The sequence below is a fragment of the Nycticebus coucang genome, chromosome 17 (assembly GCF_027406575.1).
Source record: "Nycticebus coucang isolate mNycCou1 chromosome 17, mNycCou1.pri, whole genome shotgun sequence".
Taxonomy (NCBI): Eukaryota; Metazoa; Chordata; class Mammalia; order Primates; family Lorisidae; genus Nycticebus; species Nycticebus coucang.
In genome coordinates, this window is record NC_069796.1 from 22,948,978 (window position 1) to 22,973,108 (window position 24,131).

A 24,131-nucleotide genomic window follows, 5' to 3' on the forward strand; every position below is an offset into this window, starting at 1 on the left:
AAACATTGAGGAAATTCGCCACAACAACACCAGCTCTACAGGAAATACTTCAACCTGTTCTGCACACTGACCACCACAATGGATCAGCAGCAAAGTAAGAACTCAGAAATTAAAGGACAGAACCTAACCTCCACACTGATGCAAAAGATAAAACTAAGCAATGGATTCTCACAAAATAAGACGAATAGAATACTACCACACTTATCAATTATCTCAATAAATGTTAATGGCTTGAATTCCCCACCGAAGAGACATAGATTGGTGGACTGGATTAAAAAACACAAGCCATCCATTTGCTGTCTGCAAGAAACACACCTGGCTTCAAAAGACAAATTCAAGCTCCGAGTCAAGGGTTGGAAGACAATTTTTCAGGCAAATGGAATTCAGAAGAAAAGAGGAGTTGCAATCTTATTTTCAGATACATGTGGATTTAAAGCAACTAAAGTCAAAAAAGACAAAGATGGTCACTTTATATTGGTCAAGGGAAAACTACAACAAGAAGACATTTCAATTCTAAATATCTATGCACCCAACTTAAATGCTCCCAGATTCTTGAAACAGACCTTACTCAGTCTGAGCAATATGATATCTGATAATACCATAATTACAGGGGACCTTAACACTCCTCTTACAGAGCTGGACAGATCCTCTAGACAGAAATTAAACAAGGATATAAGAGACTTAATGAGACCCTAGAACAACTGTGCTTGATAGACACATATAGAACACTCCATCCCAAAGACAAAGAATATACATTCTTCTCATCACCCCATGGAACATTCTCCAAAATTGATCATATCCTGGGACACAATACAAATATCAAGAGAATCAAAAGAATTGAAATTTTACCTTGTATCTTTTCAGACCATAAGGCACTAAAGGTGGAACTCAACTCTAACAAAAATGCTCGACCCCACCCAAAGGCATGGAAACTAAACAATCTTCTGTTGAATAACAGATGGGTGCAGGAAGAAATAAAACAGGACATCATTAACTTCCTTGAGCATAACAACAATGAAGACACAAGCTACCAAAACCTGTGGGATACTGTAAAAGCAGTTTTGAGAGGAAAATTCATCACCTTAGATGCCTACATTCGAAAAACAGAAAGAGAGCACATCAACAATCTCACAAGAGATCTTATGGAATTGGAAAAAGAAGAACAATCTAAGCCTAAACTCAGTAGAAGAAAAGAAATATCCAAAATCAAATCAGAGATCAATGAAATTGAAAACAAAAGAATCATTCAGAAAATTAATGAAAGAAGGAATTGGTTTTTTGAAAAAATAAATAAAATAGATAAACCATTGGCCAGACTAATGAGGAATAGAAAAGTAAAATCTCTAGTAACCTCAATCAGAAATGATAAAGGGGAAATAACAACTGACCCCACAGAGATACAAGAGATCATCTCTGAATATTACCAGAAACTCTATGCCCAGAAATTTGACAATGTGAAAGAAACGGATCAATATTTGGAATCACACCCTCTACCTAGACTCAGCCAGGAAGAAATAGAGCTCCTGAACAGACCAATTTCAAGCACTGAGATCAAAGAAACAATAAAAAAGCTTCCAACCAAAAAATGTCCTGGTCCAGATGGCTTCACTCCAGAATTCTATGAAACCTTCAAGGAAGAGCTTATTCCTGTACTGCAGAAATTATTCCAAAAAATTGAGGAAGAAGGAATCTTCCCCAACACATTCTATGAAGCAAACATCACCCTGATACCAAAACCAGGAAAAGACCCAACCAAAAAGGAGAATTTCAGACCAATCTCACTCATGAACATAGACGCAAAAATTCTCAACAAAATCCTAGCCAATAGATTACAGCTTATCATCAAAAAAGTCATTCATCGTGATCAAGTAGGCTTCATCCCAGGGATGCAAGGCTGGTTTAACATACGCAAGTCCATAAACGTTATCCACCATATTAACAGAGGCAAAAATAAAGATCACATGATCCTCTCAATAGATGCAGAAAAAGCATTTGATAAAATCCAGCATCCTTTTCTAATTAGAACACTGAAGAGTATAGACATGGGTGGCACATTTCTAAAACTGATTGAAGCTATCTATGACAAACCCACAGGCCATATATTAGTGAATGGAGTAAAACTGAAAGCTTTTCCTCTTAGAACTGGAACCAGACAAGGTTGTCCTCTGTCACCTTTACTATTCAACGCAGTGCTGGAAGTTCTAGCCAATACAATTAGGCAAGACAAGGAAATAAAGGGAATCCAAATGGGAGCAGAGGAGGTCAAACTCTCCCTCTTTGCTGACGACATGATCTTATACTTAGAGAACCCCAAAGACTCAACCACAAGACTCCTAGAAGTCATCAAAAAATACAGTAATGTTTCAGGATATAAAATCAATGTCCACAAGTCAGTAGCCTTTGTGTACACCAATAACAGTCAAGATGAGAAGCTAATTAAGGACACAACTCCCTTCACCATAGTCTCAAAGAAAATGAAATACCTAGGAATATACCTAATGAAGGAGGTGAAGGACCTCTATAAAGAAAACTATGAAATCCTCAGAAAGGAAATAGCAGAGGATATTAACAAATGGAAGAACATACCATGCTCATGGATGGGAAGAATCAACATTGTTAAAATGTCTATACTTCCCAAAGCAATCTACCTATTCAATGCCATTCCTATCAAAATACCAACATCGTACTTTCAAGATTTAGAAAAAATGATTCTGCATTTTGTATGGAACCAGAAAAAACCCCGTATAGCTAAGGCTGTTCTCTGTAACAAAAATAAAGCTGGGGGCATCAGCATACCAGATTTTAGTCTGTACTACAAAGCCATAGTGCTCAAGACAGCATGGTACTGGCACAAAAACAGAGACATAGACACTTGGAATCGAATTGAAAACCAAGAAATGAAACTAACATTTTACAACCACCTAATCTTTGATAAACCAAACAAGAACATACCTTGCGGGAAAGACTCCCTATTCAATAAATGGTGTTGGGAGAACTGGATGTCTACATGTAAAAGACTGAAACTGGACCCACTCCTTTCCCCACTCACAAAAATTGATTCAAGATGGATAAAGGACTTAAATTTAAGGCAGGAAACAATAAAAATCCTCCAAGAAAGCATAGGAAAAACACTGGAAGATATTGGCCTGGGGAAAGACTTCATGAAGAAGACTGCCATCGCAATTGAACAACAACAAAAATAAACAAATGGGACTTCATTAAACTGAAAAACTTCTGTACAGCTAAGGAGACAATAACCAAAGCAAAGAGACAACCTACACAATGGGAAAGGATATTTGCATATTTTCAATCAGACAAAAGCTTGATAACTAGGATCTATAGAGAACTCAAATTAATCCACATGAAAAAAGCCAACGATCCCTTATATCAATGGGCAAGAGACATGAATAGAACTTTCTCTAAAGACGACAGACGAATGGCTAACAAACACATGAAAAAATGTTCATCATCTCTATATATTAGAGAAATGCAAATCAAAACAACCCTGAGATATCATGTAACCCCAGTGAGAGTGGCCCACATCACAAAATCTCAAAACTGCAGATGCTGGCGTGGATGTGGAGAGAAGGGAACACTTTTACACTGCTGGTGGGACTGCAAACTAGTACAACCTTTCTGGAAGGAAGTATGGAGAAACCTCATAGCTCTCAAGCTAGACCTCCCATTTGATCCTGCAATCCCATTACTGGGCATCTACCCAGAAGGAAAGAAATCCTTTTATCATAAGGACACTTGTACTAGACTGTTTATTGAAGCTCAATTTACAATCGCCAAAATGTGGAAACAGCCTAAATGCCCACCAAGCGAGGAATGGATCAACAAGCTGTGGTATATGTATACCATGGAATACTATTAAGCCATTAAAAAAAAATGGAGACTTTACATCCTTCGTATTAAACTGGATGGACCTGGAAGACATTATTCTTAATAAAGCATCACAAGAATGGAGAAGCATGAATCCTATGTACTCAATTTTGATATGAGGACAATTAATGACAATTATGGTTATGGTGGGGGAAACAGAAAGAGGGAAGGAGAGAGGTGGGTGGGGCCTTGGTGTGTGTCACACTTTATGGGGGCAAGACATGACTGCAAGAGGGACTTTACCTAACAATTGCAATCAGTGTAACCTGGCTTATTGTACCCTCAATGAATCCCCAACAATAAAAAAAAAAGGAAGTAAAAGATTTCTACCATGAAAAGTATAAAATATTGATGAAAGAATTTGAAGGAGATTGCAAACAATTTACCAATTCAATGCAATCCCCTTCAAAATACTAATGATGTTCTTCAACAAAAATAGGGGGCAAAAATCTAAAATTTATGTAGAATCACAAAAGACTCAGAATAGCCAAAGCCATTCTGAGCAAAAAGAATAAAACTGGGGCAATCACATGACCTGACTTCAAATTATACTAGAGAGCTATAGTCATCTAAAAAGCATGGTACTGGCATAAAAACCAGATGCATAAACCAATGGAACACAGTAGAGAACCCAGAAATAAATCCACATGTCTATGGTAAACTTATCTTTGGCAGTTACAGTCTTTATGAAATGTATTTCTTCGATAAGACTTGAAAGTCAAGATCACCCCTTGATCCCATGGGCTGAATGGATATTGTGCTTGCACACATGAAAACAGCATTCATCGGTGACTAGATGCACTCTATCTGAGTAGTAATATTTTAAAAGTAATCTCTTTTTCTGAGCAGAACTCAAAAGTGGGCTTTAAATATTTCAGTAAACCGTGCTATACGTATGTACATATGTATGTATGTGTGTGTGCATGCGCGCTGTCATCCAGACTTTGCTGTTCCAATTATACAGCACAGACAGAATAGATTTAGCATAATTCTTAGGGCCTTCGGGCTTTCAGAAAGGTAAATGAACATTGGCTTCAACATAAAGTCACAAGCTGCATTAGCACCTGACATGAGTGTCAGCCTTTCTTTTGAAGATTTGTAACTGGATGTTGACTTCTCTCTAGCTATGGAAGTCCTAAATGGCAACTTCATGCAACAGAAGGCTGTTTCCTCTACATCGAAAACCTGCTGTTTAGTGCAGCCTCTTGCATCAACGACCTTAGCTAGATCTGCCAGATAACTTGGTGTAGCTTCCACATCAGCTTCACCTTGTCCTTGATGTTATGGAGACAGCTTCTTTCCTTAAACCTAATGAATCAAACTTCTGCTAGCTTCTGACTTTTCTTTGGAACCTTCCTCATGTCTCTCAGCCTTCATGGAACTGAGAGAATCAGGGCCTTGCTCTGGATTAAGTTTTGGCTTAAGAGAATGTTATAGCTGGTTTGATCTTCTAACCAAACTAGTCAAACTTTCTTAATATCAGTAATAATTTGTTTCATTTTCTTATTATTTGTGTGTCCACTGGAGTAGCACTTTTAATTTTTTTGAGAACTTTTTCTTTGCATTCACAGTTTATCTAGCAATTTGGCGTAAACGGCCTAGTTTTCAGCCTGTTTAAGCTTTTAACATGCCTTGCTCACTATGCAAAATCATTTCTAGCTTTGCTTTAGAGTGAAACATATGGGACCCTTCCTTTCACTTGAACATTTAGAGGCCATCGTAAGTTTATTATTTGGACTATTTTCAATATTGTTGTGTCTCGGGGCAAGGGAAGCCTGAGGAGAGGGAGAGATATGGAAAAATAGCCAGTCCAATCCACACATCCATTGATTAGATTACCATCTTATACATATGAGTGCAGTTCATGGTACCTTAAAACAATTACAATAGTAATATCAAAGATCACTGATCATGAATCATCATGACAGATATAATAAGTTTGAAATATTGTGAGAAATGTCACACAGAGACACGAAGTGAACACATGCTGTTGGAAAAATGGCGCCAACAGACTTACTGGACACAAGGTTGCCACAAAACTTCAATTTGTAAAAAACTAAATGGCTACAAAGTGCAATAATACAGGGTTGCACCACCTAGAATTGGAAGCAAGTGCAGCACTATTCCATATGCTGCTTCATGATATTTTATTTTCTATACAGAGATCTAAAACCAGAGAGGAAACTTCAGGGAAAGATAATCATCCTGCAGACTCTGAGATTTTAAATGATCCCAGGATTCCTTCGATAAAACAATGATATGTTTGTTTTCCTTGAGTAAATTGCTACAATTGAGGTTTATTCCAATGAGTGTTCTGTCTTTACTTTTTCAAGCCCTCTGTATCAGATAGAATAATTTTAGCACAGTTTAAAATAATACTCAATGAAGAGTGGCCTGAGCAATCCAAACATTCATTGCCTCACTTATCAGTATTCTAGAGGCAGGTTGTTCTGAGGTTGACAATAGCAACACTCAACTTTTCTGCCCAGGCATTGTCACTCAGTACTTGTTAAATGCTTCCTTCATGGTTACAGGTTGGCTCCAAGCATTTCATCCCCAAAAAGTAACATCAAAAGCAAGAAGCAAGGAGAGGGCCGAACAAAGACCTACTCCTATGCTTCATTCACTATTTTATGAGGGTAGAAAAAATTTCCCAGAAACTTTCCTACATCACATTGATTAAGAACTTGTTTATTTAGTCACAGGGCAAAGAGGAAGGATATTTTCATGATTGTCTTAAATTAATCATAATTCATTCCAAGGCTAAAGAGGAGTCAGTCTGACTATCATAAAATCAGAAGTCTTTCACCAACAAAGGAGAAACAGCTGTGGGATGAGCAATCAAATGCCTTGGCCACATCCTGGTGTTGCATTTATTTTCCTCAGACTCCAATTTACCTACATCGATCGGTCGCAAAGGTTACATCTCTCAAAAGAATGTACATGTAGGTTAAATCCTTTAAATATTCAAAGTAATGTTAAGGACCATCTGTACACTTATTCATTCAACAAAAGCTATATGTGAGGTTCTATACATCAAGCATCTCTTTGGGTGGTGAGAATACAGTAGTGTAGAAAGGAAAAGGCAATAATTTCTTCCTGGAATGTACATTAGAATGGGAGATAATGGGTGTTAAACAAAATAAAACGTTCTGATTGTGACAAGTGCTATTGAAAATAGTAAGAACAGGGTAAGAGAGTGTGGGAGTGGAAATTGCAATTTCAATTGGGCGAAGACCTGATGGAGAAGATGACATGTGAGTGAAGACAGGATGTAGCCATGAGGACATCTGGAAGAAGAAGGTCAAGACCAAGGGTGCGGGGGCTGTGAGGTGGGAGTGACCCTGGCATGATAGCAAAAAGTTTGCAGCTAGACAAGAGCAGCCATATAAGGAAGGAAATCAGATCATACATGGCCATGCAGGCTGATAGAAGACTTGGTATTTTACTTTGAGTGACACAAAAAGTGATTGAAAGAATTTGGATAGAGAACAGGAGTGACTTGATCTTGCTTACAATTAAAAAACAAAAAAAATGCTGCTTTGAGGGAACCAAACTCTAAGTGGATAAGATAGGAAGCAGGACGTTGGGTTAGAAGGCATTGCAATAACACAGGCAAGTTAATATTTTAAGTCAATCTGACATTGTCAAGGTGGGACTTTGCTAGTGCATTAGGTATGGGGTATGAGAATTAGGACTCAGGAGTGACTCGGTTTGGAGCTTCAGTAGATAAAAGGATGAAGTTTTTATTTACAAATGAAACAACATCAAAGAGCAGGTATGGGAAAGGGGAGGAATCAGGCATTTGGTTTTGCACATATTAAGCCCAAGATGCTTATTTGACATCCTAGTAGAGATGTGGACTACTATGTACCTACACACACGAGTCTGGAGCTTAGGGGTGAAAGTAATGCAGCTCACACATACACGCTAATTAAAGGTGAAAGGTCCAACAAGACCATCAAGCACATGAGGGCAAATAGAAGTGGACTAAGCCTGGACATACCAATGTTGAGACACATACAACCAGGAAGGGACATGGAAAAGGAGGTCTCAGTAAAATAAGGAATTCTAGCAGAAGGTGATGTCTTAAAGAGGGTTTCAAATGGGAAGGAGTGATTTAAAAAGTCCTGTTGACAGATTAAAATACGAACTGAGAATCCAAAGAGTTTGGCTTGAGGAAGGGAGAAAAGTGAAGTGACTGCCAGTTGTGCAAAGGTCGAGCACTCATAAAATCTTGTTTACAGTTTATTGACTATAATGTGAATCATTCATGATTTCCTATAATTATCTTCCCTCTTGGTCCTTCTAGTATTCTTGCAGACATTCAAATTGCTTTCAGCAATATTTTTGTGATTTACTCTAATAACATCTGATTTAGAAAATCTAATCAATTAGATATTTTAGGTCTAAACATTGACATTACAAAGGGACTCTGGTTTCACAAAATGATGAACCACAAATGACAAGCACACTGATTTAATTTACAAAATTTTACTTATCAGTTGCCTTTCAGAACCCATCTAAACCAAGGCACAGAGGCCTCCCTAATAGATGACATTGAATTTCTAATGGGAACTTCTGCGATAACTAATTCATCACGTCCAAAGCACACCCCTGCAATATTTCATTTTGTCATTGGTTACACTTTCCTAAGCTCAACGATACTCACAAAACCACGGGGTACCTGAATCAAGAGCTTTACGTTTCCAAAGAAGAATGTCAAAGCCCTGTTTAAATTTAATAATCTATATCAAAATTTTTATTCCAAGATATACATTTTCATATTCTTTATCATTACAATCTTCCTAAAACATTCATCTTATTTCTGGCAACTCTATATACTATGTAACAAAATTAATATTATTACATCATGATCAAAACCTAAATATGTACATGCATATGAGAGCGACATGCTCTGGGAACTGTTTGAAATAATCTCTATTTTATGTAAGCCTCTTTTGCCAAGTCTGGTCTCTGTGATACAGCCATTTTTCTTCTGCAACTGATATAACATTTATGTGGGGGAGATTTCTAATTTTACTTTGCTGGTGTATAAATGTACCATTTCATACAACTAGCTGTTTTTCTTTGTTGCAACTTCTTTCTCCCTGTTTTAGCCTCAGGCTCCCCTCTTTATTTGATCAGTATAGTTTATATCATATTCTAGGCAGCACTTCTTCCCAGGAGAAAAAAGGGATTTCAAATTGCTACTCGTGATTCCTAAGGCAAACAGAAAGGGGGTCGCCTGAATTAATATTTTCTTTACTGTTTTTGTTGTTTATTGGTTTTATTTCTGTTGGCTGATAGGTACATTTATTTTCTACCTTTTAATATCATTCATTCCCTGTGACTATCAATTATTTTGGGGCTTGATTATTTGCTGTTGGCTATGTGAGTGGTTAGATGGAAAAATAATCAATGTGAGGACTTTATGGCAAAATTTGAATTAGCTTCTTAATAAATAACTAATACGTAGCTGGGTATACTGAGTTCAATTTTTCTTTGATTGGCTTCTGAGATAAATGCTCAGGAATTTAAGAAAAGAGAGCTGGATTCTTGTTTTCCATCACTATTTATAGCTTACAGGCATTATGTACACCACTAAAATATATGATCTCTTTTTAAGAGTATTTTTTGCACAGAACTGACAAAACAAGGTATTAGCTAGATCTAAAATATTTCTTACGCATGTTCATACTCAAATTTAAAAGAAAATATGCACCATTATAGAACATGGTAGAAATACGACTCAGTTTCCCTTATTAGTCAAAAGCAAAAGAAGTAATTATAATAATCCTCTCACAGAAAGAATTTTAAAAAGAAAAAGTTAAATTCTCAACAAATTTGCACATAGCCGAGAGACAAAGAGGCAATATGGACATCCTTAAAGTCAGGCATGGTCAAGAGCAGAGATAGTAATGCAGCCAGGGCCCAATGCCTACGTCATAAGACACAGGTAAACTTCATTCCAACTCCAATCCTTGGGAGATTCTGCATGGAATCATTTCCAAAAAAGTATGAAGTTCTAGGTCCTTATTAACACTGACCATTAGCGTCCATGGTATTAATGGCAATCATAACCAAAAAAGGGGGTTTCCTGTTATCTCCTTATTTTACCTTTTTATCACACATCTACCATTAGATAAAAGATTATTGTCCAAAGTTCTCCATGTTTCTGTTGTTCATGAGTAAATGTTTCTAGAATAGTAACTAAACCATTACATTTCAACCAAGGCCTATTTTTCATAGCCAAAAGTTGCCAGCAAAATATAAGGCAAGTATAGCTCAATCTTGAACTGAAATGCTAAGCTCAGGGAGCTATAGTGCTATCAGCTCATTTTAACATGTCCTGCAGTATGGAGTTGAACGTAACTTATCTGAGGACCAAATACCACCCATCTACAGGTCAGAAGGCCAGATAGATACCTGTTTCAAGAGAACCCATTTAACCCAACTGCCTATACCAATTTAAAGCTTAATTTGGATGATGGATGAATCGGTCTTAACCTTTTCTCCTTAATATACCATAATCCATAACTACTCTGGGGATGTGAGTACATTTATTCTTCCTCAGTTACCTTCAAATGAAGTACATTGGTAGGGAAGTGCTATTGTTTCACAGAATGTAAATTAAAATAATAAAATTAATGTCAAAAGTCATTTCAGTATATACTTTATCACCATGGTAACTCACAGGTGAGTAGGTAAAATTGCAAATTACATATTCAGCTATTTAAAGACTTCAATGAACTAAAGTCATTTAATCAAGCTTCTCATTCCTTGAGCCACATAATCAAGACGACTCGATTAAAGTCAAAGTCAGAAAACCACAAGCTCCCCTTTCCCTGTCTGGCATTTCTGCTATCAAGTTCAGCCTGGCTCATAGCTATATGCTATTATTTTGTAAGTATACTAACAAAGATTTGTTTTCTTAAGGGAGTGGGGGCATGATACAAACGCAATTCAACTTACCAATGCAAAACTCAAATTCTTCATTTATCCTTCAAACACAACCACTGAAAAAGTCACAGTATATCTGTGGGACTGGCAAAGCCTTCTAACTTTCTACCCCCATTCTATCCAGCTCCTCCCTCTGGCCTCGATTGTAGGCTACTCCGCCGTCTGTTGGACCCAGAACAGAATTACTCTTGCAGTTTGTTCCTCCCAGGCTGGGTGCAGACCACCAGGGTGGTCTCTAGCTTCCTCCATTATTTCCTTCTCCATCCTGACCCAAGGGTGACTTCTTACTGCCTGTCAAAAAAATACCTCATTTAATTATCCCAAATATCAGTCCATATACAACCAGATGCACAGGACGCACTCCACCACGAAGTCTGAAAGGATCCACGCTTCTCCAGATGGTCTCCAATGGCCACTTAAACCAAACTGACTCGTGACTTTCAGAGGACACAGAACAAGTAAAGTGAATTAACCTATTTGTCTTTGGAGAGTTGAGCTGCAGTAATGTGTGGTCATGTAGACAGAGAATTCTGTGTTTGAAAATATAGAAGTGCGAGCCAGAGAATTACTGTTTGCCTGCAAGATTTACATGAGTGATGCTTATTAATGTGATTTTAATAAGAAACAAATTGACATAAGGCCTCTCTCTTATTCCCAAGTAGCTTCACCAGCAGATGGAGAGAGCTCTTCAGTCACTCCTGAAATACCTTGAAAAGCCGGAGGCATTGTTGCCCTGGTAACATTCTATAAGAACAAATCTTGACCCAGATGAGAGGGCAAAGCAGGTAATGTAAAATTTACAAAGCAGTATAGAGCCTGTCCAGAAAAAGACAGTTTAACTGCCCTCAATTGTTAGACCCCTCCTTTCTCGTTCCAAGCAGTACTTAAAGTAATTTCTAAATCCCAGGATGACTTGTTACAGTATTTTCAAACGGTTGGGCTTCCCCCACCCATTCTCTATGGATGTAAAGTTCCAACCAGCCCAGCAAGATTTCCAATATGGCCAGGGCAGGGAGAAGAGCTCTGAGCTGCCTGGGGTTTATGCACGAAGAACCAGGGAGCCAGATTTAGTGACAATGGGACACAGGAGATGAGACTTCTCTGAAGAGACCAGAGGGCTGTGGTCTGGATGAAGAAACTTCCTTGTGCTATGAGCGAATAAGCCTAGAGGGGATAGCTATTTGTGACCTGAAAGTGCCTCCTAAGAACTACAGCACCTCACAGATCACCCACATAAGGTGCAGGTCCTGCCACCAAAGACCCAGAGACCTCTTCTTCCACCTGCCATGGGGTCATATGCATTACCCAGACATTCTCTTCGAGAAAAGTCAAACAGGAAAAGACTGAGTCATCCCAAGACACTTTTTGAAATGTTTGCCTCAGATCAGACTGAGTTTATCTGACGAGACTAAAATTAAGTTTTTGTTCCCACAGGCAGTGTGTAGGGTGTCATGGGCAAGATCAAATCAGTTACACATAAATAAAGATACATTTTGTGTGAGGAAGCTGAGTTTATGCAGTTTTGTGACCTTACTCTGCATGTGTCTGTGTGCACGTAGGTGGCACACACATGCGCATTTACACAAAGGAAGACACAGGGAGAGTGACAGCAAGGTCACCAAAAGAGGAGGTGATTCTTTCTGGATTTATACAAACACTTTATTTTTTTTCTTCCTGCTGATTTATATTTTCTAAATTTATAATTTCTAAATTTCTATATTTATGATTATGAACCAATTTTAATGGTTTATAATTTTTCTGTAAAAATCGTTCTTTTGAAAACAAAGTAATGAGAATATGCTGCTTCTTGGGGGACATCCCTCTTTAGACTCCAGACTACCCCCCCTCCACCTCCTTCCTGAGGCTTTCTAGGAAGTACCTGGGACAAAAGGTCAATTGCCCTGGATTGCCTGAACCTCTGCACAGTCAACTAGCCACAAATTACTGTGGGTATAAAAATGAAGGTTTAAAACCAATATAGGTCATTTCACACAAGTGTGGCAATGTATATATCTCCATTTATCTTGTGAAAGATTGTTGTTCCCCAAATTATCAAACCCTGTCTAGCGGCAGACTCCCACTTGGCACTTTCCGGCCATGCATCTTCTAGAAATTCTTTTTTTTTTTTTTTTTTTGAGGCAGAGTCTCACTCTGTCATCCTCATTAGAGTGTGGTGGTGTCATAGATCACAGCATCCTCAAACTCTTAGGCTTAAGCGATCCTCTTTAAAAATTAGCTGGTACATGCCACCATGCCCAGCTAATTTTTCTATTTTTAGTAGAGACAGGCTCTTGTTCTTGCTTACACTGGTCTCAAACTCCTGAGCTCAAGCAATCCCCACCCACCTCAGCCTCCCAGAGTACTAGGATTACGGATGTAAGCCACCACAGCCAATGTGAAATTCTCTTTTCTAAAAGAAATGTCTGAGACGAGACTACTGCAAGGTGAGCATTCTCAGACTTTACAGACACCACACGCATGGATGCTAATGGTCCTAGACGAGCTTCATCACCATTAGTGCCATCTCAGGACTCAAAAGTAAAAACAAGCAAGACCAATTTGCACTTTCTGCCCCCTCACATGATCTAGTGCTCTACCAAGCCCTCGCGCTTTCCTGGATGCAACTTTAAAGCCAGATCAGCTGAGAGATTGAATGTGCCACATTTCTGACATCCACAAGTGTCTGTGCATGACATAATCAAGATTGTCATAAGTGTGGGAAGAGATTTTATCCTAACAGGGCCAGGTAGAGCATTCAGAAAAAGATCAAATCTTCCTGCTATATTACAATCTTACTTTTCCCTGGTCTGCAAGTAGTCCTTCAACCCAACAGATTATAAAAATATATTTCTAAGACCAAATTTAAGCCAAGTGCTATCAATCCCTGAACCTACAAATACTGAAAGATAACGTGCAACACTTCATTCCAAGTAATTAAAGCTCGTTGGAACCTGCCTTGATTCTAGCAGTGGAGAATCGAAAGCTTATCTGACAGGTTAATGAGGATTTGAAATGAATAGTATCACTAATGAGAGTCTTTGGAAATTAATCATATCATATTATTATTAACAACTGCAAAAGCTAAATTTCCAGAGATTAGGTTATATAGGATGATTCTGAAATGTGAACGAGCCCATATTAAAGTGACAGAAGGCTACTTCCAAGTGGGATTAATAAGACATGAAGCACAGAATAAAAATTAAAGAATGGGTAAGGCAATTAAGATGTCCCTTCATTTAAATGTCTTGACGGATTTGAAAATGCAATACTTTGATTGTCGTTCGTGCTGTTGTTTTTATCTTCAACCTTATGTTCGACAAGAAAGGAGAAAGAAAGAAATGCCGGAAGAACATTTTGACCTTATGACAACTGAGGCATAAAATAGCACAATTCTATTTACCCAGGAAGTTTTACTCCATTATGAGGCATCACTTATCCTTCTCAGTTCTTCAGCTGGCTTGTTTTGGGGATCCCTACAAATCTGGCTGACACAGCCACTCCAGAATTTTCAATGTAGAACACCACACGGTACCACTTCTTCTGCCACCAGGTCCTGCTACAAAGGACCAGCCGCAAAGCACCTGTCACTAATCCCTTACGCAGTCCGGAGATATGCTGTCTCTCCTGGCAGGGATCAGGGAAGCCGATTTTACAAAGCAAGCTTTGTCATTCATTCGGAAACACTAAACGAGCACCTAGTGTATATCTGGCATTGTGCTGGATCCCAGAGACACGGCAATTCACAAAATAGATACAGATCCTTGCTCATTAAGCTCAACTTCTAGTGGTGGAAACAGACATTAAGCTAGCATCAAAATGAGTTCCAGTAAACTGAAAGAAGGCTAAGAGTTGTGAAAGATAATGGCACATAATGTGCCAGGGTGAGTGACGTGGGACATCACAGGGGTTTCAGAGAGAGAATAAAAACTAGTCTGGGCCTTGAAAGTCTGCCCACTCAATGAATCATGCATCTCTCTGACCTAACCGCATTTTTCAGATTTTTAAAAAAGCAAATACATTAAAAGACCATTTTTTACATCTTCCTTTTACATGACCATGCCATAGGTTCTTAATTGGCAAAATGAGTCCCCGCTTCCTGTAGTCATGTCACCCGGTTCTCAAGGCAGGTGATCAACTCTCCCCCCTTTGAAGGTCACAAGAAGTCCTCCCTTGGAAGTCCTGCAGCACTTACTTTCCAGAATAGTGCTTCTTACACTTCAATGTGCCTTCAAATTGCCTGGAGGTCTTTTCTCACTGCCTGCTTCAGTGAGTCTAGGGTGAGGGTCAAGGTTCTGTTGTGTTTCTAACAAGGTCCAGGAGGTGCTGAGGCGGCTGGTCCAGAAACCACATTTCAACATCACGAGGCAGAGAGCATCTGCTAACTCATCCAAAAAGAAACAAAAACATGTTTTACAGAACGCAGGGCAACACTGCCTTGGCCTCACCTGCTTACCACCACCACTAACTGAATCATCTCGGGTAATTATAGAAACTCTTTTTCTCAATTTTTCTAATTTATAACCTCAAAATGATAATATCTGCTTGACAGGTTGTTATGAGGATTAAATGAATAAACACATAAAGGGCTTACCACAGTGCTCATAATAAGCACCTGGTAGATATTGATTATCACCAGGGCCATCACCTCTCAACTAGAGTCTAACTTTACTGAGGTCAGGGGTTGTGTCTAATGTCTCATTGCAACCTCAGAACTTGTCATGTAACATCTCTTTACAGTGATGACAGGGTGTGGTGGGATTGATGTTGATTGTGTTGAATAGTTTTAGCATTTCTCTTAATCTAGATGATATTTTTCTGTAGAGTCTGTCAATAGGCAACTTTCTATTTGTGAGACCCCTCCCACCCTATTATACTCATTTAAGGAAATGTGCAACATCGTTGACGAATAAGTATTATTATATGTGAAATATAAATGACTGACCGGATGTGGTGGGTCATGCCTGTTATCCTACCACTTTGGAAGGTGGAGGCAGAAGGATGGCTTGGGGTCTGGAATTTGAGACCAGCAACATAGTGGGATTTTATTGCTACAAAAAATAGAAAAATTAGCCAAGTATGGTGGTAAATGCCTATAATACCAGCTACTTGGGAGGCTGAAGTAGGAGAATTGCTTGAGCCCAGGATTTTGAGGTTACAATGAGCTATGATGACAATGCCATTGCTTTCTAGACCAGCTGACAGAGTGAGATCTGTCTCCAAAAAAAAAAAAAGGAAAAAAAATATATATATACATATACACATATACATATATATGATTCATTTCTTACATTACTCAAAAAATGCATTTATAGCACACATTTGTATCTGTTAACTATATAGAACTAAACAGATTTACATATTTAAGAATAAATTGGGGGGCTAGGTAGCTGTAGCTCAGCAGCTAGGGTGCCGGTCACATACCCAGCCCAGGCCTACAAAACAACAATGAAAACTACACCAAAAAATCATCAGGCATTGTGATGAGCGCCTATAGTCCCAGCTACTTGGGAGGCTGAGGCAAGAGAATCGCTTAAGCACAAGAGTTGAAGGTCGCTGTGAGCTGTGATGCCACAGCACTCTAACAAGGGCAACATAGTGAGATCTGTCTCAAAGAAACAAAAAGAATAATTTGGGGTCAGAGATTGTATCTAGAGAAAAATTATTTGTAATACTAAGTGGTAAATATCTATAGAGACCAAAAGCCTAGAATACAGAGAAGACAGATGGGAGGTCCCAGAGCAGGAAGAGGATCCTCCCCCTGAACACAGGATCTGAAGACAGTCCAGTCTTCAAGCCATCACTTCATTCTTCACACTACAACCCACTGAGCACACTCAAATGACTCTAAGTCATTCCCTCTTTACACTTCAGCTGCCCTGGAACCATCCACCCACCTGCTTATAAGCCTGTTTCCATTACCTATCATGACACAACAAACCTTTCTAGCACTCAGTGGCCCTAAACAAATCATTAGGGCTTCTTGCATTCTCTAGTTGATGAGGCTTAGCTGAGCAGTTTTCTCCCTTGAGTTCTCTCATGCAGTTGACAGATGAAGCTAAAATCACCTAAATTCTAGGCTTGGGCTGGCCATCCGTGCTGGACACTCACATGGCTGGCCCTGCTGGGTGGTGCTCAGACACCTCTCTCTCCACACAGCCCCTCCACAGGGCTATTTTGGACATCCTTGCAAGGTGTGGTCTCAGGCCAGTCTGACTAGGGTGGCTGGCTTTCACCAGAAGAAGCAAAATCCACATGGCTTCTAAATGCACTTCGAAAGTCTAGCACGGGCATTTCTCCTTCATTCTGTTAACCAGCCTGGACCCAACAAGTCCTCAGTTTCTGGAGGTTTTGCTTCACTGGGGAAGGGGCAATCTTTGGAGAGTAGCTGCCATGAGCCTCAAAGCTTCTCAGGTGAGTCATGTCCCACACGTGGCAGGGGGGAATCAGGAGAAGGACATCTCATCTTTGCCAACACTGTTTCCTTCCAAGATCAGATGAGAAAAAGAGCAAACAAAAAAAAATCACTCTGTGTAACAGCTTCTGCTTCAGCCCTCAAAGCCTTTGGACAACATTGTCTATAAGAAAAGCTACTAGGATTTGAAAATCCACACCCAAAATGACATTCTAAGGCCATTCCATTACACCACGCAGTAATGACAAGTCAGCAGCTAAAAGAGGCCATTGCCTCACCTGCTTCCCTGGGTCTTCGATGGACCAGAATGCTCATTTCTTCCTAATTATTTTTCCTAAAAGAAATATTTGGGTGGAAAATATTATGCAGAAACAGATTATCCATTTCCTGAATAATGAAAACCCAAAAGTAAGCCCAATGCCTGCAGATTCTATCCTGCCAAAAGCTTTACTAAATTGTTTATAAAAGAAGATTCATAGAAAGGGAGGAAAAAGGGCTCTTCCTTCCTTTTACTTCTGGCTCCTTCCCTTTTCTCAAAAGAATAAACCAAGAGCTGTGGATTTCCATGCGCGTGCTCCAGGGCCGGCAAGCCAGCCCCTAACCTGGACGTGGACTCCCAGTCACACCGCCAAGCCAGATGTCTTCTTTTCCAGAAATAATTTTGCATCTCTTATCTTTCCTCCCATTCATAATTGAATAATTAAAATTGATTGAGCACCCACTGGACATAAGGTAATATATGCAGTGCTCTTTCCAAAAAATCCCTTATCTTCATTTTCCCGTGAAGCAAAGACTAGATATACACAGTTGTTTTCTCTGGTGTTTATCTACAAAGCACAGGCAGATGTGAAAGGCAGTTAGGAAGGTCACAGGCGCGACTGGTGCAGCGTGCTCAAGAGCTTCTTCAGTCTCACACACACGCAAGGACCTCGCGTGTCATCTCTGCACCCAGGAAGAGGAGGTTTCTGGGAACTGTTCAGAACAACTAAAGCGTGCGTCAATTACTTCATGTCCCTCCTCCTGCCCAGTCCCTTTTTATCCCTGAAGAAACTGCTGCTTTGGGGGTTACTGAAACTGTCCCTGCCTCCTCCAGCTCTGAAGTAAGCACATGATGGAGCCACATCAGATCCTGAAACTGAGAGAAGGTGCCTTCGACCCACGCTGGGAGAACCAGATTTCTTTTCCAGGATCTATGTGGATTTGAGGCAGGGGAAGCTGTCTCGCTTTAGGTCAGATGCTTCTGGGCACATCTCTGACACTTGTGGAGTAATCCAGCCGAAGAAGCTCACGACCATCAAGTTGGGTAGAAAGGGGCAGCATTCTGGGGCATCATTTGAACCTCTGAATCTAAGGCCACTACGCCACTGGACTTTCTATTACAAGCATCAATAAGTTCTCGTCCCTCCTCCTTTAGTGGCTATTTTGGGTTGGGAGTCTGTCATTTGTAGTTATAAAGTCCTAACTAATACACAATTGCTTTAGGTCAAACCAACCTAAAACATTCCACCCACATAATAGCACAATCATTGAACACCTAGAAAGATCCATCATTTTGGCAGCTATGAGGATGAGTTTGCCAAGACCTTACAGTCGGCAGAGCTATTAGAGTAGCTGGGAGCTGCAGTCACACCAAAGGCACAGCACCAAGGCGGGGAGGGAGCAGGGAAGAAATGACCCAGGCCCTCTCTCCTGCCTACTGAACCCCTGCCAGGGCCTTCCCTTGGCCAAGCCCCATGGAAGCCAGCTGTGGAGGGAGCCCAGTTATGTAGGAATAAAACATTGCCCTAAGAAGGAGAACGATATACAGAAAGAATCATAATTAGGAACAAAAACAGAGAATTGCACACCTACCCACCCTCTACTTTGGTAAAAAGAATATAACACCATTAAAGACTCAATGGGAAAAGACAGAGAAAGCACTCGTTCCGGGCCCTGCCTGCTTTGGTACAAGAATGTTCACCTTCCAGAATTTCCTCCCTGTCTTTGTTCCTATGAACCTGTCCATTTCTTAGGGATGATTTTAAAACCTAAAGTACATCATTCTCCCTTTTACCATGATCACATAAACCTTTTGCTCTGTATTTTCTCCCTCGTTCCCTAGATAGCCTTATACACAGAGGGTACAGGGAGACATAGCAAAGGCGGGTGGAAGCTCCGAAGCCAGGATCAGCAATGACAAAGAGCCTGAGTGTTTGATGTTCCTCACGCTCTTTGAAGAACAAATGCACCCAAGTGTATGGTCTTTAGCAAGATGAATGTACACGCTAGGATGTTTCTGCTTTGTTTTTGTGCATTTTCACCATCAATCTTCAGGCAGACATTTCTCCTTAATACATACAGTATACGGGAAATTGTTTTTCGGCTATAAAAATGCATTAACAGCTCCAAAGGAGCAATTACACCATGTATTGTAAATGCATATTAAGACTAATACACCACACTTATCTCAACCTCAATGAATTCAGAGCTGTGGTATGGCAAGTCCAAAGGTGACTCAGATTAGTTCAAGATATAAGACCCCAGGGGGAGAGGGCTTCCCCTGCTGTGTCAATTACAATGACACAGGTATAAAGCAATAACCGGGTCCCATTTTGTTGCTTTTTAAAGAAGCTGCTGCATCTGAGATGAGGCTGTGCATGCGCAAAGGCGTATTTACGCCTCTGCATTCCCATGGTGAATTTCTGCAAGCCCTCTGACTCACGTCAGCCCCTCACATTCGGAAATCATTGTGTCTCATGCAGACAGCAAGTCAATTACTGAGGCTATATGCCTGGTTTTAGAGGAGACTTTATTTATTACCCTTGTTATGGCTGGGATATGGAGGACCCTAACCATAATGTGTGAAATCAGATTCTTCTACTGTTGCATTACAAATCTCATTGGATGCAGTGAATTTGCTTTATTCAGGTCTATTCTAGATTAATGGGAAGGGAAATATGGATTTTTTTAAATCCATATAAACAACGTAGACTTGTTAGAGACTTGTTTCTGATGTTTATGGATTTCTCTTTAGTGCAGACAGCCTATAGAAAATTGTTTTTAAGCAATAAACAATAATTGTGTTTGGGGACACAGAGGTAGCAATGCTGTATTGCATTCAGCCTGTGATAAATTTCTCCGGCCTATTTTTTTTTCTTATGCAGACATAAAAATACAAAGACAAACAATATATTTTCCTGCCTCTGCTGCAACCTTTTCCTCTTCCACTTTATTTTCCACTACATTTCTCGTTTGATATTACCTTTCTAAATTGCTAAATATAAATATTCCACAATGAACGTCTGTAATTAGGTTGTCTGCTCCCCTTCAAGGACTTGTTAGAAAGAGAAAGGGCTTTAATCTAAAGCAGACTAACAGAGCTAGAAGTTAATTAGAAATTAGCCATATATCCTGGGTAAATTATTTATGCTAAGCTATGTGTTACTGTAAAAATAATATACATTTACACTGACTATTGTAAACATCAAATAATTAACAGTAAAAGGGAAGATATTATCCCTTACTGGAATCCCTTTGCCAAGACCAATTTAATTTTCTCTCTCATAATAATAACCCAGGATCTCTGCGTTATGCACAAAGAGCAAAGCTTCTTTTCCGGTCTTTCTTTAGCTGTTCTCTTTTCTCTTTTCCTCTTTCTCATTCTCTATTCCTCTCTTCTTTTTCTGCATGAAGAGTTGTTCTCTGATTTGCCTATGTCCTCTTTTAGCATGACTTTTCCTTCTTTTTTCATTTCTCTACCTTTTTTCTAGTCTTTTTTATTTCTGTCTTTTCCCCTTTTTTCCATTTTTTTTTTTAAATTAAAAATTAAAAAAACTAGCTTGGCGCCAGTAGCTCAGCGGCTAGGGCACCAGCCACATACACCAGAGATGGCAGGTTCGAATCCAGCCTGGGCCTGCCAAACAACAACTACAACTATAACCAAAAAATAGCTGGGCATTGTGGTGGGCACCTGTAGTCCCAGCTACTTGGGAGGCTGAGGCAAGAGAATCGCTTAAGCCCAAGAGTTTAAGGTTGCTGTGAGCCGTGACGGCATAGCACTCTACCGAGGGCAACATAGACTCTGCCTCAAAATGAAATAAAATTAAATTAAGGAGACTTCTAAAATCTTACTCAGCGTGATTTTCTCCTATCTCACCCTGAGCCCTGTTCCCTCTCTCATCTTTTTTTTTTCCTTTTCTCTTTGGGATCCAGGCTTCTGACAAAACGTTTATTGTTTAAATTGTTCAAGGGAAAAAAGCTCTAAGGTGTAAACATAAAATGTAGTCTATTTTAATTCTCTCTCCTCTTTTTCCCTTACCTATTAGGAAGGACATAAAGATCAAAATGGACCAAGCCTAGAATGTGCTCTCAACCCGCTTAGGGGCCTTTGGATTCAACCCAAATGCTGAGGTATGTTTGTTTCCTGTGGTGAGCATGTATATGGACCAAAGTTGCACAGCGTCCCTTTTGGGAATGGGGCATTTGTATTCATGTACTTCTATATGTATAATCAGTATTAAATATCATTTAATGAAGTGTCTTTGCTTCTAAAACACAGTTACCTGAGGACTCTCCTTAGAAAACATTCATTGAATTTTTTCCCCATTCATGTCTGGCAGTAACAAATACCGTGCAGCTTTTACACGGTGAGTGTAGGTGTTGTTAATGTACTTTCCATGTCCATTTAAATGCAAATTTTCATGCAAATAATCGCTTGGAGGAGGAAGAAAAAAAGAAAATGTGTTTAGCTGAAGACAAAGCTAAAAGGGATAATAGAAAGCCTGAATAGTGTGTCAGTGGAAGGCTACACAATAAAAACCTCCCCTGCACCAAAGTGAAAACACATGAACGACAGCACAGAGGATTTCTCAATAGGTTCTTACAGTATTGTTGTATGTAAACATGATTCCCAGCAGGTGAAACAAAATGAATGAATTTGGAAGAAATGTACACATGTCTCTAGAAGAAGTGAAAGGTTGAGCCACTCGTACAAAACAGGCACTCGATCAATGCCCTAAATACTAATGACGGACAAATATTTATGCTTCCTTCAGAAATCCAAAATTCAGCCTGTAGTCCCAGCTACTCGGGAGGCTGAGGCAAGAGAATCGCTTAAGCCCAGGAGTTGGAGGTTGCTGTAAGCTGTGTGAGGCCATGGCACTCTACCAAGGGCCATAAAGTGAGACTCTGTCTCTACAAAAAAAAAAAAAAAAGAAATCCAAAATTCAGAACCAAAAAACTCATTGTCCAAATGACTTAATTTGTTAAATAAGGCAGTGGGGAGAGCATTTCAATGGAAAAGTAGGAAATGAGCTAGGACTAAATAAATATCATTATACTTGAGAATAGCAACTTCAAGGCTGAATTTGGCTCCGGGGAGGGCTGGATGGTGATCCTGGGGAAATTTCCAATTTGCACTATTTGCAGGGAAAATGTTACATCAACAAAGGTTAAGTGCTGGCATCAAGAAAAGCAGAACGTCCTAGAGTTTCTCAGTTATTTCTATTTTAAGTACCTCTCCAAGTTTCCCTTGGATGCAGTCAAGAGGGTTGACAAGAAACCAAGGAAGTTGCAAAATAACAAGGCCAAAGGGCTGGTAATGGCGTATAAAGGGGGAAAATGATCTGTTAGTGTTATGTATTTCCAAATGGGGAAACCTATTTGTGACACATGTTGTTAGATTGGAGAAAAACACTTCAATTTTCCTATAGATCTCAGAATTTGCAGTTGCTCCATTTGACGACACCAGCAGAGAAATGGAACTTGGAAGACTTAATTTGGACATATCTTGGAAGGATTTCAATAGACTTCAGGCAGTATTCTATGCTCTTTAACTTGGAGGGAGTTCACATTTCTTGGAGAGTACATCTGGCTACAGTGATTACTTTTGATTTCCTTGGCTGCATGTAGGCCAACAACACCCCCACCCCCACCACCTTGCCAAAAGAAGAGTAAAAGAAAATAAAAACTTTGCAAACATTAACTCTATAAATTATGTATTTCCCTGCAATGAAAATGTTTTATCATTTAAATAAATATTCCCCTTTGACAGCAGCTCTCTCATTCTTCTATCTATCTTGCCAGCTATTTGTTTTTTACTGTCCTTTGAGATTGCGTTAGGAATCCTGATTATTTTCTACCTCTCCATTTGTGCAACCCAAACGCTCTATATTTGCACACATTCTGCCATTGATTTCAAACCTTAAACTATAATCAGAGTCAGATGAATTCTGTAAAGGACTTGGCTCTGTGCCAGGACATCAGGTGCTATTACAAAGGGGAAAAAATGTAAAATTTTTCCTGTGAATTTACCATAACAGTCAAGAAGAAGGAGAGGCATGGAGACAATTTGATCTCCGAAAAGACTCAAGCTTCCAAGCATTAAATTATCCACTGGAATAAATTATAGAGGACTGTAGTTTATGTATATGAGTTAGATATTCAAATTAACTTATATTTAGGCTATTCAATACATTTAATTATGATTTTATTTATATATTTATGACAATCTTTACATTATTAAATATATTTGTTGATAAATTTTTGTTTATATTTTTACTTACAGATTCTCTTTTCCATAAAGAATAGATCAGGAGGAAGATTTATTCATCAAGGTAAGCTAGATAATGCCATAAAAAGCAAGCCCCGAATTCTCAGTGATCTAACAAAGGTCTTTTTCTTGCTCATTCAATATCCACTCCAGGTCCAGCAGAGTTTCTAGAGTAACCAATTTCCAGGCAGGGACTCAGTCATCCAGTCTCCTGAGGGATCCACTTGGTAACTGTACCACCTGTTCCCACAGTGGGAGAAGACAGCTGTGATTGCATTTAAATGCTCAGGCTTGGTAGTGACCCACATCATTTCCTCTTGTAGCTCATTGGCTAAAGTGAGT